The sequence below is a fragment of the Schistocerca piceifrons genome, chromosome 2 (assembly GCF_021461385.2).
Source record: "Schistocerca piceifrons isolate TAMUIC-IGC-003096 chromosome 2, iqSchPice1.1, whole genome shotgun sequence".
Taxonomy (NCBI): domain Eukaryota; kingdom Metazoa; phylum Arthropoda; class Insecta; order Orthoptera; family Acrididae; genus Schistocerca; species Schistocerca piceifrons.
The window spans coordinates 487,830,723-487,846,731 of record NC_060139.1 but is presented as its reverse complement, the minus strand read 5'-3'; the positions used below and the strand labels follow the sequence as shown (position 1 = coordinate 487,846,731).

General features: G+C 41.3%; 1 non-coding gene across 1 annotated transcript; it reads left to right on the top strand.

The window, feature by feature from the left end:
- Positions 1 to 492: 492 nt before the first annotated feature.
- Trnal-caa lies at positions 493 to 567 on the top strand. The gene has a single exon. It is a non-coding gene; the product is annotated as a tRNA-Leu (tRNA).
- Positions 568 to 16,009: the final 15,442 nt, after the last annotated feature.

Below are 16,009 nucleotides of genomic sequence, written 5' to 3'. Positions count from 1 at the left end.
TGTTGGCGTAAGAAAGTTGGGCAGGAGAAGAAATGATTAGCGAACAAGTTAACGTAGTAAACAGAAGATTTACTTAACTTGTGAAATTTCCTGTCAGATTAAAACTGTGTGCCGGACCGAGACTCGAACTCGGGACCTTTGCATTACTCGGGCAAGTGCTCGACCAACAGAGCTACCCAAGCACGACTCACGCCCCATCTTCACAGGTTTACTTCCGCCAGTACCTCGTCTCCTACCTTCCAAACTTTACAGAAGGTCTCCTGCGAACCTTGCAGAACTAGCACTCCTGAAAGAAAGGATACTGCGGAGACTTGGCTTAGCCATAGCCTAGGGGATGTTTCCAGAATGACATATTCACTCTGCAGTGGAGTGTGTGCTGATATGAAACTTCCTGGCCGATTAAAACTGTGTGCCGGATCGAGACTCGAACTCGGGACCTTTGCCTTTCGAGGTACTAGCGGAAGTAAACCTGTGAGGACGGGGCGTGAGTCGTGCTTGGGTAGCTCAGTTGGTAGAGCACTTGCCCGCAAAAGGCAAAGGTCCCGAGTTCGAGTCTCGGTCAGGCACACAGTTTTAATCAGCCAGGAAGTTTCATATCAGCGCACACTCCGCTGCAGGGTGAAAATCTCATTCTGGTACTTAACTTGTATTTCTCCAAGTGAAAGAAGACCACTATAAATAATGTAGCAAGAATTGGAGTCCAGCTCATAGAGCAGCTGCAGGAATTAGACTCGCTGTACTGACCCTTCGGAGCGATGAGGCTCCAAGTGCAAGTGGGGTGAGTGGCTGCCACTGACCGTCCTACATCGCGGCGGCAAAGGAGCTGCTGGAGTGGTAGCACACCGGGCACGCACCAGTGTGTCCTCCAGATCCCTCGCGACCGCTATCAGCTGCAAACGGAAACTTACTGTTCCACTACCATCTTCGCGAAGCTCGTGGGGTAGTATCGATATACGACATCACATCCCCTCTCGACGAACTGCAAGAAAATTAAGACCAGGTTCTCATTTAGATTGGTCGAAAATCGATTTTTTATTATTTTAAACATAGCTGCACAACAGCAACGGTTCCACGTAATAAAATTATAAACAGCCGGCCAGTTGCAATCGATAAAGTATTCTTTACCTAGGTTTCAACAAACTTAAATTTGTCTTCTTCAGAAGGTAGCCTAAGGACAATGAACATCATAGCTTACATAAGAAAAGTATGAAACTTAAGTCAAGAATAGATTTTAACATAAATTAGAGAGCTCTTGCATTACAGAAATATGAGAACGACGACTGGTACTTACAGTTTTACATTAGTAAGGACAAATGGCCCATCGCTGTTTTTACAAGTGTCGGCGTATATCCATTTGTCAAAATTACAATATAGCCCTAGAAATAGGGTTTGTCACGTAAATATAAATTAGTACATGGATCTTGCAGAGCTCACAACCGACTGAGTGTAATCGGCCAGCGTAGTTACTCTGCGACTAGGGCAGGTGGCGCTCGTGGCGCGAACCATGTGCCAGTTGGCATACAAAAGCAACGTGTAAATCACCAGTATTAATAACGTCCTTAGATAAAGTAACAATAAAAAGAAGGAAAGCGTTTAACACTCCCGTTATAACAGTATGGCAGCATTGGTACAATTAATGTAGTTATACATCAAAAAGGCAGGTGGCGCTTACGCCGAGAGAGTTACGCACAGTGGCATATACAGCCAAAATATAAAAATTACATTACTATATTAGTGAAGCACACAAACGGTATACATGTGAGAATTTTAAAATTGACAATGATGGCTCTTAAGACAGAATTACGAACCCTGGTCCACAATCCAGTTAATACACATTCGCAGGGAACCAACGTTTTAGAGCCAGACAAAATCACATAAGGGCCGATGTAGTGGCACCCATACATCGTGAGAGAAACACATTACATAAAGGGTAGTGAGCTTAAAGCATTGAAAGTGCATCATAGCTTCCTGAGAAAATAGACCACTAAGGTTACCAGCATTAATGTTATACCATAAACAGTACAGGCTTAAAGCCTTCGTAAAATTGTTTACAAGCAAGGTTCAACTGGTCGTTCAGTATATTACCGTCCTTGAGCTCTAGATGTTTAAAAATTTGTAACTCTTCCCACAAATCCAATCTACGCCATTTGACTTCTCTGTGTAGGGTAACAGTGTCTTCTGTTTAGGACTATGACCGGCTATCAAGAAGTGTTCAGCAAAAGTAGAGCTGTGTATATTCGCTCCTTTTTTACCTAATAGGTGTTCTTTATATCTTGTTTTCACAGCTCTGCCTGTTTGACCAATATAATATGAAGGACAGTTATTACAGGTTAGTTTGTAAACACCCGAATTGGAGAACCAATCGCTGGCAATCTCTACTGATTGTACAAGATTTCTTTTTAAATTGTTATCTGTAGAGAAGGAGACGTTACAGTTATATTTTTTTCCTTAGAAGACGTTTAATCCTATACGATATATTACCCAAGTGTTGGAGCGGGACACATCTTCTAAACCGTAAGCATGAGAACCGCTTACTACCAGTTTGAATCTGGGTATTTTCTGTGTTCATGCCCTAAAAATATTTTCCTTCTTGAACAAAGTATTAGCCCATGAATGAACAACAACGAGATGGCCATAAATCTTGTGTGAGTAAGAACTTACTCAACTGTGTTCGAGTCAACTATGACCTTAGAGAAAATATAAATGAGCACTTGGAAACTGAGCATAAAAACGCAGTAAACTTATGAATGACTTCTGGATAAGAATGATTAAAGGGAAAACTGAAAAAAAACATCGTGTTATTATTCAGTAAACGAGTAACTGCAGTAACATTACTACGCATGTTCGCCAAGGGACGACATAGACTACAATACAATATGTCACCAGAACAGAAGAACCGCATGTAATCTTAACATCTTGTAACACAATTAAATGAGAGAGAAAGTAAAATTGAAAGCGATCATTACCTATGGATTGCTAGAATAAAAGCAGATACTCAATATATCAGACAAAGACGCGTGCTGGACAAAGGCCTAACCTTACTCAAAATAAACACAGGTGTAAAAACGGAAAATTATATGAATGTATTAACGCCAAGGCACAGTAAACATGAAACGCTCTCTCCGAGGCTCCTGCAAGCTTCAGTGCAGTAAAACTCATCTCAAAACATTCACTAGATAAACATCGAAACAGTATAAAATTGCAAACAAGCACTATGATACAGGCAGCATCTCCACAGTTCAAAGCCGATTTTGAATCTAGCAGAAAATGGCTACCTACCCCCGCAGCAGTATTGAAAGTCCTCGCCAAGACACCTGACTGGACGGCAGGGCAATGTCTCCAAAGAAATCCTTGTAGATATTCTAACGAAAATGTGAATTTCATACCAAACAGCAATAGTGCATAGAGTGTTTAACATGAGGTCATCAGGCCCCTAGAACTTAGAACTACTTAAACCTAACTAACCTAAGGACATCACACACATCCATGCCCGAGGCAGGATTCGAACCTGCGACCGTAGCGGTCGCGCGGTGCCAGACTGAAGCGCCTAGAACCGTCGGCCACACTGGCCGGCGAAGGGGCCGATGACCAAACGGTTCGGTCACGCAGAACAACAGTCATAGTCATAATTTGCGTATTAACTTTCTGTTCTTCTCTGGTGTGTATTTCAGTAGTGCAGATCCCTCTAAAAAGTCAGCGCGCAGTCCTATTGTGTTCTCTTAGACGTAAATTCTAACCATACCTTTTCGATAGCGGTGTACGTTACTGACAGTAGGAGACCACTTAGTAGCATATCTATGTTTCGTGTTCCTCGATGTCTGTTCACTGTTCAAATGACGTCGCTGTGGGGTGTGACAATTCGGTGGCCTACTTTCCGTGCTAACAACCCTTTCTAGCGTAAAGTGAAAACGCTCGCCCGGCCTAAGCTTGAAATGACTCTTCGAGGCACGTTGGTTGAAGGACGTCTGTGCTCAGGTCACACGCCCAGTTCACGACTGGAAACACAGCGTGCTCTGCTGAATTCCCGTGAGAATGCAGGTTTGCATTTACTTTCTAGATACGGGGTATTCCGAAGTCTTTGAATATAAAGTGTGGGAGTGACAGATCATGTCATGCGTATCAACTTTTGTTAGAGACAAAATGTTCTCTGACGTTTCTCAGCAACACTAGGCCTATTCTATAACTGGTTACGCCATTGAGAGGTAGCAGAATGTAGGCACTCTGCAGTAGTCGTATGTAATGTGTGTTGCTTACTATCTAATTATCGTATCTATTTAAAAGGGATAGGGTGAGCCTGTAAAATATCTTCCTCCGCTTAGACACCCTTAGCCTTAAGATTTTTTGTAGAAAATCACTCTATCACTTTACAGACTTCCTTCAGTATTCGCTGGTATTTGGACGATCAGATTTCACTGAACTAGCCGGTTCTTGTTACTATGTGTTGCATACTACTTACGCTATTTACCTGAGAGTGATTTTCAATCAGAAATCCGTAGGAAGAAATATTTCTAAATGGAGAAAGGTATTTTAAAAGGAAATCAGAACCTTTAACATTCCTGAACCTACTTTCGTTTATAAGGGGCAGATGACTGGATTACAGGCTACATATGAGACATACACACACTGCAGAGTGCCTACCCTCTGCAGCCCCTCAGGGGCATAACCAACACAAAAGTACACCTAGAATCGCTGGGAAGCGTCAGTGAACATTTTGTCTCTAACAGACGTTGTTCCACATGACGTGGTCTATCGTCCCTAGACGTTTGAGGCAAAGACACTGAATCACCCAATGTAAGTGGTAATTTCCTGTTGCCAAGAGAGTACTGCGAAAATGTTACCCAAAAAGAGAAACAGATATTGTGCAAGTTAAAATGGTGGAACAAAACTATGCAGAAGTTTGTATTGTGACCCCTTGCTTTTTGTCGTGGTCACCTTGACAAATACTACCAAGACTCTTGAGTAGATACGTTCAGTTATTAGTCAAATGGTTCAAATGGCTCTGAGCACTATGGGACTCAACTGCTGTGGTCAGAAGTCCCCTAGAACTTAGAACTACTTAAACCTAACTAACCTAAGGACATCACACACATCCATGCCCGAGGCGGGATTCGTACCTGCGACCGTAGCGGTCGTGCGGTTCCAGACAGTAGCGCCTTTAACCGCTCGGTCAGCTATTAGTCCAAGATTTAATGAGATCATCTATTAGAATGGCTTGAATAAGTACTCCCACAGTAACTTCACTGATTATGAAGATTGTGACGTTTAAGACATTAGATTCGTATGCTTTTCAAACTCTCATAGAGCCATTCCGTTTCATATTTTCCGTCGTGATTCCTGATACATAGTCACGACCGATAATGTTTCGCACTGTATTCACAAGTGTATGTATTGACCATATGTGCTACACGGTTCACAATCATTGGTTTCGACTTCTCTTCCCACTGCAGAACACAAGTATAGCAAAAATAAGAGAGCATTTGGATAAGGAGAGACAAGTGGCAAGAAATATGCAGGATAATTTAGAAGTGTCTGCATAGGGCACAAAAACGTATTACATACATTCATACATTAATCCTTGTTCCATAGGTCATGAATACTACATTTCATAATGATGTGGAACGTGTCACTATAACTTAAGTTTTCTTTTTAACGTAACAGGAAAATAGACGCCGACATACATAGAGAACGGCAACCTCAAAAAATTAGTCACCTCCAAGAGACATGCTAATACAGTTGTTCTAGCCCCGAATAGGTCCTCAGCAGGAGTGTTGACAAGTTCCTCGTGCTGCGCCACGTCCAGCTGAAGCCACTGACTGATGATTAGATACTGCAGTACTACCAAACTGCGGTGACGGTAATCGCTATGTTACACCAGCTGTTCCAGATAGTCCCAGACTTTTTCGAAGGAATTGAAACAGGATGTATAGATCTACATAATTAAATTTTCCTTTAGACATATTCAGCTCAACTTTATCTACGATAATGATAGAAGCCGAAGGAATGAATTATAATTGGACTAGGGTAGTCCGTACAGCCGAGTCACCTATACTGCTACGGTGGTGTAATGGCCGAAATATCTGCCTCGTAAGCAGGAGATCTAGGTTCAAGTCACGACTGTGGCACAATTTTTAATTCATTTCTTCAGCTTCTATCATTATTGTACAAAATGTGCTTATCAAACTTTGACAGGGTTCCTAAACGTTTGCCTGACCAGGAACACGTATGCGTTTTCCTGTGAATGAGGTTGCTGTCATTTTTGAAGGTGGTGGTGTTCACAGCATAACATTGTGATGTAAGAGAAAGTGCAACACTCGGCCATGAAGAATGCTGAAGTAGACATCTCTGTTCACGATTACCTGAATGTGAATGGCTGGGCTCAAGCTATGAAACGGGAGACATCCCCTACGAATCACAGAACCACCTCCGGCCTTAAATACACTCTCCAACCACTGGGTGTTGCGCTTCTCATTGGGCTATCGCTACCCTCGACGCCTTGCTTCTTTTAAACAGTAACTAAATGGCGCCTCGTCGAAACACACTGTGCTTCTCCGGTCGCTGATGTCCAGTCTCCGTGACGTTTTACTCACTGAAGATGGCAACTTTAATTGACACTGTGGGCAATGATCTTCAGCGGGCAACCCGCCTCTCAAAGGTCCACCGTACACAGTTCCTTTTCTAAAGTTCGCTCGAAAATTGGTTGATACCACCTGCATGAACTGTCAACAATATGTTACGTTTTCCTTGAAACCAACTGACACTCGTCTCTAGTCCTTATCGGTTAGGATCTTATACGAAAATTGTTCTTAGCCGTTATACATGACTGCGAGTGTTACACTATTCGGTGTAACACAATGGACAGTCCGCGTTAATACGACAACAAATCCAGCAACTTTATTCACGATATAGTCGTGGGGATGCCCAAACACGACAGGCACTTTCTGCCATTCTGTTACGTTGTCAGTAAGCTTGCTCGAACTGCGTGCCACTTAACGTTCGTACGAAATCCTGATACGTTGCATTCTGAAATGCAGGGTTTGCCACGAACTTCAGCGCGTACTAAGTTTGTACTTATTAGGTACACGCTACTAAAAGCCAATAGAAGCAATTCCTAGGTTGCGCTTATTAATGGAAGCAAGACTTAGAAAAATCAAGACACTTTCATAGGACTTGTCGATCCAGAAAAAGCATTTTACAATGTAAAATGGTGTAGGAAGTTAGAAATTCTCAAAAAAAAAGAAAAAAATATGCAAGCTTTAGGGAAAGACGGTAAGATACAGTGTGTATAAACATGAAGAAGGAACAATAAACATGGAAGGCCAAGGACGAAGAGCTCGGATTAAAAATGGTGTTAGACAAGGATGCATCATTTCTCCGCTACTGTTCAATCTGCCTATCAAAGAAGCAGTGACGGAAATAAAAGAAGGCTACATAAATGAGACTAAAATTGCGAATGAAAGAGATCAAGGATAAGGTTCGTTGATGACTTTACTATGCTCAGTGAAGAAGAGATACGTGACACACTGAATGGAATAAACAGTCTAATGAATGCACGCCATGTATTGAGAGTAAACCGAAGAAAGACGAAAGTAATGAGGAGTAGCAGAAATGAGAAGCAGACGCAGTGAAGGAATTCTGCTACCTTTTAAGCAAAGCAACGTGTGACAGGCGAAGCAAGGAGGACACAAAAGGGTGGCGAGGAGGGGCATTCCTTAGCAAAGGAAGTCTAGTATCAAGAATAGGCCTTAATTTGAGGAAGGAATTTGTGAGAACGCAAGTCTGGTGCACAATCTGTGCGGAAGCGAATCATCGACTAGGGGGTTAAACTGGAAAACAGTAGAATCGATGCATGTGAGATTAGTGCCATGTAAAGATATTCAGAATGAGATGAACTGATAAGAAGTGAGAAGATTCTTCACAAAATCGGCAAGGAAAAAGAAAAGTATGTGGAAGACACTGGCAAGAAGAAGGGACCAGATGATGGGGTATGTGTAATGACGTCAAGAAAGAACTTTTACGAAAGGAGAGAGTGTTGTACTATGGTACACTCTCCGGAATTTCGCATATAACCACCAGTGCAATGGAAGTTTAACATAAAAAGGGCGGTCAAATGAAAGTGAGGCAGACATAAATAAGTAAGTAAACTCTTTATTATTTCAAAAGTTATCACCAAAACTATCAATACATTCATCCCACTGTGAGACAAGACGGTCAGTGCGATCATGGAGAAATGTTTGTGGTTGCTTACAGAACCATGATTGTACCCAGGCGTGACCTCTTCGTCCGAAGTAAATCTACGGCCACAAATGTCTTTCCAGGACTCCAAAAGCATGGAAATCGCACGAAGAGATGTCAGATTTGTATGAAGAATGCGTAAGAGCTTCCCAGAAAAATTTATGGAGCATACTCGAAGTTCCTTGGGCAATATCTGACTGCCACTTACATTAGAATTTTCTTATTCTATTTTTAAATCAAGGCATTCAGTTTTTACGAGCTGCAAGCTTTTTCTGTTATTACAAAAATTTCTCCGGAAAGTAAGGTTCCGACTGTTGTGATAACATGTTCCAGGGTGGAACATGGATATGTCACTAGGAAGGCATATTCGATTGAAATTTAAAAGCGTTACAGTCAAGAAAATTTTGTCTGTATTTAATAGTCTACCTGTTACATTATTCCTGTACTACACAATAATTATCAGTAAGTGAAGTCACATTAAGCAGTAGTATTATCAAAATCCTGTTACAAATTGAATACATTTTGGCATCGAAACTGTTGGTTACTAACACGAATTTCAATTTTTAACACAGACAACATGGTTAAGACATTAAAGAAACACATTTCATTTGCAAATATCACATTTTCCATGGTAAAAGAATTACTTCTGTTTGAAGATACAAGATGATGTATGAATGACAAAGTATTCCCTAACTGTCGACAAGTTGTATAAATAATTATAAAAATATATAGCATTTTACCAACCATAAAATTCTGTACCTGAGAAAGTAACAATATACCTGTAATATGTATATGGCAGACTGCATATTTGTTGGTGCGTTATCAAGGATCTACTCTGAAATCCCTGGATCGGTTTCAGTCAAATTTGGCAGACAAACATTAGGCTTCACGTGTTTCAGAACTTTGGGATTTATAACCTCCTAGCCCCAATAGTATCTGAGATATGGTCGAAAACGTGTTTTTCCATCCCCTGGCATATAGGCTGTCCTGCTTGATATGGATGTTGTGTGAGATCAGTATTAGCCTGCCAAATCAACCTGCTTTTCAGGACATCCTGGAACAGTTTTCCAGCCCCCAATATGTAGGCTACCCTGCATGACAGGAGTGTTGTGTTGGGTTACTGTCAGCCTGCTTCATTGACTTAGTGAACTGTATTACAGGGGCTATGCATTCGATGAGCATAGCTGGGGACAAACTGAGATGTATAGAGGGGGGGGGGGGATGGACAGAGTGAGGTGGAGGAGGAAATGGACAGAAATGGGGGAGAAGGGGGAGATGCATTAGACATGTGAATGGTGTAAGTGGTAGTGTGCAGGCAGAAAAGGTAGATGGGCAGGGGGTGATTCAAAGAGACAGGAAGAGAGGGGGAGAGGAGAATATGGTCAGAGAGAAGGAGAGGAAGATATAGTCAGAGACAGGTGGTGGAGTAAATCGGCAAAGAAAGAAGGAGGAGGAGATGAAGAGACAAAGACAGAGAGATGGAGGTAGGATGATGTGGTGGACAGAGAGAGAGGGGGGGAGGAGGAGGTGTGTTCAATGTATGTATCGAAAACATACGTGGGCGAAGCAGCCGGGAAAAGGCTAGTTCCCAATAAAACCTTTACACGTTATATCACACTTAAACATATAGAATGTAAAATATTTGAAAATGCTTTGCAAAAAACAACATCCTGTATGACAACTCCAGAAAAGGTTGAAAGCTGCTTGTGGCAGTCTCTAGTGTGATTTCCTTTCCGTGATTCTAAAATCAGTAGTAGACTGAAGTACCCGACGAAAAATATCGCATGTGTTTAGGTATACTGTCCTCTAGGTAGAACGCTCTTCCCTAATAGTGACGACTGCAGGTAAAAAAATAGCAAGGAAGAGAGATATTGGAATGTATCAAAGAAGAAATTAAGAAGGTCGGCTGTAAGTGGTATTACGGGATAAAGAGGTAAGCACTGGAGAGGATGTCGTGGTGGCCAGCTTCAAACCAGCCAGAGGACTGAGGACGCAGCAAGAAAGCAAATAACAGTTTGGCCAGCGAGCCTGTGTGCGGCTTGAATGCACGCTCTAGACAACAGCCCCCAGAGTGGGCTTGTCGGGATGGGCGATGGGACGTGCCGGCCCGGGTCCGTCGTATCGCAGCGCTGCGGGCTTTGCTTGTTCGTAAGGTGGGGGGGGGGGGGGGGGGGGGTGCGGGGGCGGTAGTGTGTGCTGCCGAAGGAGGCTGCGAGAGCGGCACCAAAGCGGCCGCCGGGGCCGAGTGGCCTAATAACGGGGTCGCGCCCACCAGAGGCGGCGGCGGGGGCGGAGGTGGCCTTCGATTGGAAACCGATAGCCCGCGGTCGATGCCGCCGCCGCCGCCGCCGCCGCCGCCGGAGGCAGGCCTCGCCGCTCCGCAGCCGCCGGGAATTCATTATTGGCGACGCCGCTGCCAACTAAGAAGGTGACGGCGACATCCAGAATGCCGGAGGCGCGCCGCCATCGGCGCACTCGCTCTCTCACCAGATAAAGGACTCTCCCAATAAAAGTCCTCGCCCAGCAGCGCGAGATTAGAGCCGTATGCCGAGCAGGTTCTGAACCTGGTGTATCTACTCTTGGGCAGACGTGCCGTCCACCTCGTTTGCCGCGTTGAGATTATCTGTGTATGTAACGGTGGCAGATACAGTGTAAGATGCTGAAACATTCCTCGGAGAGGCAAAAGTTTTTCGTTCAAAGGCGTCGCTACTGGAAAAATATTCCAGTGTATGTTTTGACGTAATTTTCATCGTTTATTCAACTTATAACAGCACAAGGTCGTAAAAACTCAGAGTGAAATCAAACTCTAAGCGACTAAAGTAAAATGTTGTAAAAGTACACTGATGGAAAAACATCGCAGCACCCTTAAAAAAGTTAGCGCAGAGTAATGAAATTTCAGGAATGCGTTTGCCTAGGTAACGTATTTAAATGCTCAACATTGCAAGATCAGAGGTTAATGAAAGCGCGAGATAACCAGTCGCAAATGTGAAATGCTGTTACATTAATAACCGTGTAACCGCCAGAATGTAGAGTGCAAACATGCAAACCTGCAAGGCTGTTGCACTTGGTCGGTCAGTAGAGGGACCGCTAATACTGTTTATGAATAATGCTGGAGTTGTCGCACAATAATGTCCCATATGTGATGGATTGGAGACAGAAGTGGTGATAAAGTAGGCCAAGAGACATGTCGACATGTTGAGTTACAAAAGCGGTACGTGGGTGAGCGTTATCCAGCTGGAAAACACACCCTGGAAAGCTGTTCATGAATGGCAGCACAAACAGGTCCAGACAGAAGTTTTGAAACGTCCCCTTTCAACAATTCTTACACGACTGTGCTTAAACTGACATAAAATATTTTTAGCGCAACGCAATCTGACTTTCAAAATTCCCTACAAAAGAATGGCCCTGACTAACATTAAACTATACCTTTCACAAATCACTTACCTCACAAAAATCTTCGCTGCTCAAGCTACTGCAATACAGCGAGCGCCACTACTGCCAGCTAAATAAAAGATTCAAACTATGGAAGCCACTAACTACTGATAGGGATAGTTAGCAAATGAAAGATATTAATAGAGAACGAACAATGTATTTACCTTGATATCATCACAAGTCATAATATATATATCAGTTCATGACAAATTACAAACCTCCGCCATCTCTCTCCCCACATCCACCACTGCTGGCGGCTCACCTCCAACTGCGCAACGCTACGCGCTGTTCACAGCCAGCTGCCTAACACTACAATGGCGAGTATTACAACAATGCAAAGCAGCCACAGACTGCACACAGCACAGCCAGTGATTGTCATACAGAGGTGGCGTTACCAATAAAAAACCTAAACAGCCTACTTACATAGAGAAAACATAAACAGCCTACTTACATAGAGAAAACATAAACAGCCTACTTACATAGCCCCCATGCTCCCCACAAAAATTTTTACAAATGGTGTTGGGCACTGGCCAATACAGATTTGACAAAAATTTTTCACAATTACAGTAACAAAGATATAAAATGCACACACTTATTAATATTATGTTGGTCAAAAGATCAAAATTCCTCACAGTCCATAAAGACAGTCCACATTGTTCATCACATTAGAATAGCAGTGTTTTTTCTCAAAGTCTGAGCAGTAAAAGAAAATGCACACGGAAGTAGTGGATTTCCATGCAGTCTTGAAGAAGTAGTGTTGTCCTTCCAATGGAAAGACAGTGCTGACTCTTGATATGCATACAGGTAATGGGCCACAACAGAGCAAACCCACAGCAGAGTCATTCGAAGTTCTGACGAATATTGGTAGGTAGGTCATCACAGAGCAGACCCACTGGAGTCCTGGTAGAGATTGTGGTATTGGTGGGCCACCAGAGGTGCAGACTCACTGCAGTCCTTGTAGAAATAATGGCATGGTGGGTCATCAAAGATGTAGACCCACTGTAGTCCTTGTAGAGATGGCCAGCAGCCATCTGTTGTGACTGTGCAGGTGCACAATCACCATTGAAGAGTCTTGCGGATAATATAGCAAGTCCATAAACCACCACTTGTGCACTCACAAAGTTTTTGAAATTGTCCTTAGAACCAGCAATGCTGTTATCCAGTCCCTTGCTGAATTATCAACACATGTGCAAACACTAACAGTCCCTACTTCTCACATATTGTCCATATACTATGACCAACAGAAACGTGTGCAGTGAAATGAAACTGACAAGTTACTTAATTTGATGAACTGGTGTCAATTACAATATTATAACATAAGAATACAATTACAAAGGTACAAAATACATCATTAAAGAACATAGCAATATAGATAACATTTGTAGTACAGGCTTTACAAAAGAATAGAAATAAACATATACATGAGTGTTACAAAAATAGTGACATAAGTACATACATAAAATAATGAGAATAGTTTTCGAAACATTAATTTCACACATGAACATTGAAACAGAACAGAATTGTAAACAACTTTACAAAGAAAATAACATATTATTAATGCAACTTATATTTGAGGATAACAGTATTCCTCCTCATAGTGAATATAGCTTAGTATTGGAAGAGAAAAAAATTCTATGAAACAGTACACAGAGACAGGAAGAAAACAAATACTCAAGGGTACACAAACACATAGTGGGATAACACCAATAGGAAAGGACAGGGTTCGTTTTCAGTGTAACATTTGGTACTGCAGTCCAACCCAAAACTTCATATATCTTTCCTCTTATTTCATCCTTTGTTTCCACCAAAAAAAATTCTATCTAAGCATGCTTTCTGTATTTATATGTTCACACATTTCTTACCTCAACATTTATTTCCAAGAAAATCCTACCTAAACCTGTTTTATGTACTTTTTTCGTATTAATTCTCAATGCATTTCTTCCAATTCATCGCAACTCATTCTCTTATATAGTCTACCCCCTCTTAAGCTAACTTAAATCTACTGAGCTCAGATGCTAAACTAAGGGACGAGGCAATGCAGCATCACATAACAAAACAACACAAACAGCAATGCAAAAAAATGCAAATTGGCAAAGCTAGCAGCATAAATGAGCAAAAATCAAATTCAATAACACTATGCCTGGCAAACAGCAGCAACTTATACCTAAACATGACATAGCGCAAGCAGAAAAAATATTACACTAAACAACAATGCAGATAAGGGAAATGTATATTCACATCTTAATGTCTATGTAATTAAAGTGGTGCACCACAAGAAGTTATTCTACCAAAAAGTTACCAATTACTTGAAAAGAAAATTATGAATGCAGTTACTAGTTCCTTCTTATTGTTCTTTCCTTTCCAAGTGCTCCTTTTTTAAAGAATGTGGATCATAAAATAATTATTTAATAGATCTGTTGACAGAAAGTGTTCACATTAGCAAATGCATTTCATTTTATAAAAGCAATGCTGCAACACAGCTGGAAACCAGATATCAAATGAAATAAGCAATTACGCAAACCAAAGCATAAAAACATCATTCAATAGCTATGTGGCATTTCGTAAGTCAGTAGCTCTCAATTCTCGTAGAAAGACACTTGTCATTATCAGGTTTGCAGATGTAAGAATATTTCCAAGGATAATGGCCTCCCCCTTTTTTTTTTGTGCAACCTGTGCCGCTGAAAAGGGCTCGCAATAATGGCTTTTTCTCCAGGCGTCTCACACAGCTGGGTGCCTGCGACGCATTACGTGCAGGTGGTCACTTAACTTTCGTACGGAAATATTTACGACAGGAGATTCTGCTACCGTGGTAGTCTCATATAAAAATATTTCACAGGTCAAGAATTAGCGTTGCAAATCTGTAGAAACAAAACCCTATAAATATAACAGTGTCCAAAAAAATTTTCAGTGGCATTGTGATACATTCATGCATATACACACACATTTCATAACTCTTAAAGTACGATTCTTGGTTTCCAACAACCTTTTCATAAATCAGAGTCCCTAACCCCTACTCCTTATTCCTTACCTTATTACACATATACATATTCATATTCATCAACACGTCTTCAATATTTCATCATAATAGCTACATAGCATAATCAGATTCCTCATATAGCATCAGCTTATTTATCATAAACATACCTCAACAGCATAGTACACATCGTCGTCGTAATAATAACATCATAACACTTCAGTCAAATCTTAAAATCGTCGTAACTTCCTCCAATAATTTCAAAACGTAAAAAAAAATTCTCTGCTCATTTCAATAGTGTCATCTACCTCAAACGTACTTTACAATCATGATCCCATACCAAATATCTCAAAGCTCTCATAGTATCACAATGAATCCGAAAAAATATGAACATTTCACAAAGTACAGACAAAATACAGTTTCATAAGTGTGAAGTTATCCAACTGTAATTGCGTAAACATCTGTCACTGACGTAGTAAAAAGAATGTTTGTTTCTCTGTCAAATAATCAGATAGCTGTGTAATTCTGTGTTAGAGAAATATGGTACCGACGTGTAAAGTTGTATAAGCAAATACCATATTAGCTAGGGTTCCTTGTGGTTGCCACACACATGGTACACAAAGTAAGCGTGTACCCCCCTGAGGATTAATGTAATTATACCCTCAGGTGTTACAGATTACAGCAATGAAATGAAATGTATCACTGAAAACTTTCTTTGTAATTCAAAAATCTTTAAAAATAAATGTTTTAAGTACAAAATTAATCACTGAAATGCGTGTCCTGTAGCGCTAAATGTGCATATTGTTGTAAGTTAATCTCTGTGAAAGTGTCGTAGTTATTTTCCTCCAAAAGCCAAGTTCTGCAGAAGCCAATGTACTTACCTCATGATAAACAAAAGTGAAATGCTTTGCGTAGAGATGTCTTAGTTATTACGCTTATTGTTGTGATGATGAATGTACTGTGCTGTAACGTATTGTTGTGCTATGGAAAAGGCTGTCTCCTTGTAGCTATACCACAAAAGTTACTAATAAAACATGTTTTGATTTCCAGAAGAATTCAGAAAACTGTGCAGATATAAAACAGATACACCGCAAAAGCAACATTGTAAATTGTCACTCATTAGTAGCGTCGTGATAAAAATCGTGTAGCTGTCACATAAACTAACTATTGTCTCATCTGGTATCTCACAGAAAGTACTTTAAATCCGGAATGTATTTTCAAGTAAACCAAAATGTTGCATTAAAATCTCATTAGCAGTACCAGATATAATGTTATTTTTCTCGGAGCCAGCCGGCGCACGTGTATGCCTGCGGTGCGAGTCATTGTCTGTCTCTTTGTTGCCGCGCGTCGTTACTGGGATTAGGAGGCCTA